The sequence below is a fragment of the Myodes glareolus genome, chromosome 6, assembly GCF_982192425.1.
Source record: "Myodes glareolus chromosome 6, mMyoGla1.1, whole genome shotgun sequence".
Lineage (NCBI taxonomy): Eukaryota > Metazoa > Chordata > Mammalia > Rodentia > Cricetidae > Myodes > Myodes glareolus.
In genome coordinates this window covers 42,998,231-43,002,988 of record NC_142031.1, presented here as the reverse complement: position 1 = coordinate 43,002,988, position 4,758 = coordinate 42,998,231, and the positions used below count along the sequence as shown (strand labels likewise).

Sequence of the window (4,758 nt, the reverse complement as noted above, 5' to 3'; positions counted from 1 at the left end):
CAATAACAGAAATCACAGAACCTGCCTGTATTTCAGATTATTGAACTGTGAAAGTATATATATATATATATATAATGTAAATTATAAATCCTGTATTATGCATAAAGTAAAATAAACAGAAAAATAAATAAATAAAATATTACAATGAGTGAAGATTCACATTGGTAATACCAGACCTGGGAAGACATAAGCAGGAGGATCCTGAGTTTGAAGTAAACATGGGCTACAGAGAAAGTACTAGACCAGATAATCTACTCAGGGAGACAATCTCTCAAACATGTACATCATTAGTAAACTCATTAAAAACCAGATCAAAGCATTTGATATAAAAAGCAAAGTATTTATCAGATGTTAACATGTTAACATTAAGCCTTAAATATTCTTCAAAATTTAACATGCATTTAAGCAACTTCTCTTTTTATACATCTACTTCTCAGATATAAAAGTTAAATTATTTCTGATAATCATATTTAAAGCTCCTCTGTCAATTTCTAACATACCATGATGAGATAGAGACAAACTATGTATAGGTTAAGAAAGTTCCCAATCTCAACGTCAAGAATATGACAGATAAGTAATTACCCCAGTCAGTGTCTAACAAGTTGTCATGTGCTATTGATATCTGCTAAACTTTGTACTTTGCTTGTCACAGCTACAGTGAGCTCAGATTGCACTTGCATGTCACTTTTTACTGTTCATTGAGATTGGACATATAGAGACACAGATTTGCACATCTGAAAGACTCCTGCAGTTAATCATGTGCTTCTCACAATGTGTACGGGGAGATCATGGAAACTGAAAATACAAAAATTTCATGTTATATTATATATTATATATAATATTAAAAGCCCAATAATCTCTAGCTACTTTTCAAGTTTCTACAGTATATCCTGGTTCATTAGATTCTGTGGGTTGTGAATAAAGATGGACTATAAATCTGCTGGCTGAAAATACTAATTTATTTTCTCCCAGCTTAAGAATCATGGAGCTGGAAGTTGATGGTATTGAGATCATGAGACATAGCATCTTCTTCCATGGACAGCACTGTGGATGAAGACCTGGGTAATGTTATTCTTAGATTCATACTAACTTGAAACAATATAAGCAGAACTCAGCTTTTCTGTTCCATCAAAAGAATCTTTTATTCTATGAATGTGTGTCTGTGACTACACAATATCCATGACAAGATGATAGACTTTGAATATTTTTGTTAACTTAGATTCTTTATTAAAATAGCAGCATGGTAAATGAGATGTGGGAGTTTATTACTGCATTCAAGATATACAAGATATCCTTATACAGACTGAGAGCCATGAAAAAAATTATCATGGTCAAGTAACCCAGATTCATGCATGAAGCCTATCTCAGGAAGGCCTATACAGAATCTCTGAGTATATATGAGAGGATAAAGTTAGAGAAGTATCCTGTCATAGCTGAGGGCTCTTTGCCATCTGTTCCAAAATACACTTAAGATAATCCCATTAGTGTCCTAACAGTTTCAACAGCTGTGGATGGCACATTGGCAGAAAAATAAACGTCTGACAGGTCTATTTAGATTGTTCAACTTTGGTATATGGTACTTATCTAAAAAAAAATGTCCATTTCTTTTACGTTTTCCAATTTTGTGGAGTACAGGCTTTTTTAGTAAGATCTAATGATTCTCTGAATTTCCTCTGTGTCTGTGGTTATGTCCCCCTTTTCATTTCTGATCTTATTAATTTGCATGTTCTCTCTCTGACGTTTGATTAGTTTAGATAGGGGTTTGTCAATCTTGTTGATTTTCTCCAAGAACCAGCTTTTTGTTTCATTGATTCTTTGAATTGTTTTCTGTGTTTCTATTTGAAAATATTATATTGAGTGAGGCAACCCACACCCAGAAAGACAAATATTATATGTACTGACTCATAAATGGCTTTTAGTCACAAAGCAAAAAAAGTCTACAAATCACAATCCCAGAGAACCTAGACAACAAAGAGGACCCTAGGAGAGATATGCATGGATCTAATCTACATGAGAAGTAGAAAAAGACAAGATTTCATAAGTAAATAGGGAACATGAGGACTATGGGAAAGTGTGCAAGTGGAGGGTAAAGGAAGGGAGGGGAGTGGAGAAAAATATAAAACTCAATAAAAACAATAAAAAGAGCTAATTCAGAATTTTTGTTAAGCCATAATGTGAATGGAAAAGAAGAAATGTCATGACATATATAGAAACTTTTTAAAAAATGTATTCCTTTTCTTAATGTGCAAGTGAATTGATGCTCAAAATTTTCCAGAAGGTGGAGTGCTAACTTAATTTGCCTTTCTAATAAGAAGACTGTTATATACCTGGTCCTGGTGAATTCTCAGAAAAATATGCATGTATGAGCTCTCCCATTGCATCTAAAAGAAAAAAAAACACAGTCCAATGTCTTCCAGCAACTGCAGACAGATGGAAGGATAAAAGTAAGTGCTTTAGGATTACTGCTATGCTATTTCAGGTAGATGGGAGACTGGGTACTCGAATCCTGTGTTACATGCCAAGTATCAGGAGCACATGTTTATCTGATCCACATGTTCTTTGGCAAATGAACTCTAACTTCTCTTCAAGAAGAATACCTTCACTTATATTGCTAAATTCCCTAAACACCTGACATCACTTTACTTCAGAATATTAATGGTAGAAGAATAGATTTCAAATTATAGCTTCTTATATTTACAGATATTTGTGCATTGTTTCATGATCTCAACTGAATATACAACTCAGACAACTAAGTATTATAGCCTGTATATTTACTGAATTTGTGAGAATAGTAATTCTTTTTGTGTTGCTGACAATGAAAAGATGACAAGCTGGGACTTGTGAGATTTGCTGACTGCCTACACTAAAATCCCCAGTTATTTTTTAATGGTACCCAGTGTCTGACAAACATTCTCAGCTGATTTAGACACCAGGAGAAACAGAGAGCCACACCAGACTCATACTTCTGCTTCTCTAGATAGTTTATTACATGACATGTATCACTGTGGGAGGAGTATCATAACCTTGTTGACAATAATAAATAGCATCATCTTCAGCCTCCAGGCTGCTGATTGTGAAAGAAAACTGTCTGCCAGACCCACTGCCGCTGAACCTCGATGGGACCCCATCTTCCAAGTTGCTTGCGTCATAGATGAGGAGCTTAGGAGCTTTCCCTGATTTCTGCTGGTACCACGATAATCCAGTATCAATGTCCTCACTAGCCTTGCAAGTGATGGTGACTCTGTCTCCCAGAGATGCAGACAGGGATGATGGAGTTTGTGCCATTTGAATGTCACATCTGCCACCTACAATTAAAAACACACACACAAAAAAAACATAGTCACTGAGTAAGCATGTGGCAAGATAAACTATCTGATTAATCAGTCAGGACTGTCCAAATAGGCTAAGAAAATAACCATTGTTGTGCTTTTTACCTGGGAACCAGAGCAGCAGGAAAACTAGGAACTGAGTTGAGAACCGCATGTCCATGCCTTGACCTGATCACAACTGACTACAGCACAGATTGACAGTCCTCTGAAGAAGTCCTCAGGAAAGTGGGCTGTGTTCTGAGCACATGCAAATTACAAGGGCCTGTGCACAGCTGCAGGGCTGGTTCAGTTCAGTAACTCAGTAAGCAATCACAGTCCCCAGGTGTCTCAGGACAGACCAGGGATGTGCATTTTTATAAAATTTTATAAAATGAATGTGTGTTTCTCTGGAAACAAAAAGGACAAAATACATTACATCTTGAGTCTTGAGAGGTGTGTTTCATTTAAAATATTCCTTATTTAATCAGATTACTCCATTTGTTCAGTTATATGTAGGACAGGATCATTCATTATGGCACAATCTCAGAGGTTCAATAAGACTCATAGAGCTGAGTTTTTTTTTATAACAGGCAGCATTATGAATGGCTGATTTTCTTTCTTTTAAAGATAAAGGGTGAGAATAGGTCAGAAGGAAATTAGAGTGTTTTACTAAGAATGAAGATGAGTTTACATGCATGAAAGTCTTCTGGGTAGGACATATTCTGATGATGGGTGAGGTAGACATCATTGCACGATTTCTAGAACTTGATGACGGTCATTGAAGGAGTATCAGAGTAATATAGGTTTGTGGGAATATGTCAGGAAATGTTTACTAGAGTAGTGTAAGAATTAATAACAAGTATACATTTGTTTTAATCTGGAAAACTGAACAAATATATAAGTTAATAGATGAAAATAAAAGCAATATAATATTGATAAAAAGGCATTTTATTTTTCAGAAATTGATAGGTGAATAGTGCATGTACATCATTTATTCCTATTCCTTTCTGTTCCAACCCCTCTCCTCTGGCCCAAACTTTCTTCAATTAATGACCTCTTCACACACACACACACACACACACACACACACACACACACACACACACTTGTATACTATTGAATTATCTTAGTGTTGTTCCTATGTGGTTTTATTTAGGCTGTCTACTGAGGATGAGAAAACCTATAAAAAATTCATCCCTGGAGAAAAGATTATTTCACAGCACTCATTGCTTCCCTGTAGTTCTTCATCTAGGGATGATACCTTGGGAAAGTTCCACATTCATGTTGTATGTTAACTGGTGTTCTTGTTTAGGCAATCATACAATTGAGATTTTCTGGGTGCAGATTTTTTGATATGTCCTCAAACACAACGGAGGCTTCGTCACTTAATTACTTCAGTTTCTTCTGCGATATTTCCTGAGCTTTAGATTGAGGTATTTTGTTGTAGATT

At 35.5% G+C, this 4,758-nt stretch overlaps 1 long non-coding RNA gene across 1 annotated transcript; it reads right to left on the bottom strand.

The window, feature by feature from the left end:
* Nucleotides 1-2,963: 2,963 nt before the first annotated feature.
* Nucleotides 2,964-3,641, bottom strand: LOC148121745 (uncharacterized). Its single transcript, XR_015737978.1, has 2 exons — nucleotides 3,435-3,641; nucleotides 2,964-3,305 (listed from the first exon to the last, which is right to left on the bottom strand). It is a non-coding gene; the product is annotated as an uncharacterized LOC148121745 (long non-coding RNA).
* Nucleotides 3,642-4,758: the final 1,117 nt, after the last annotated feature.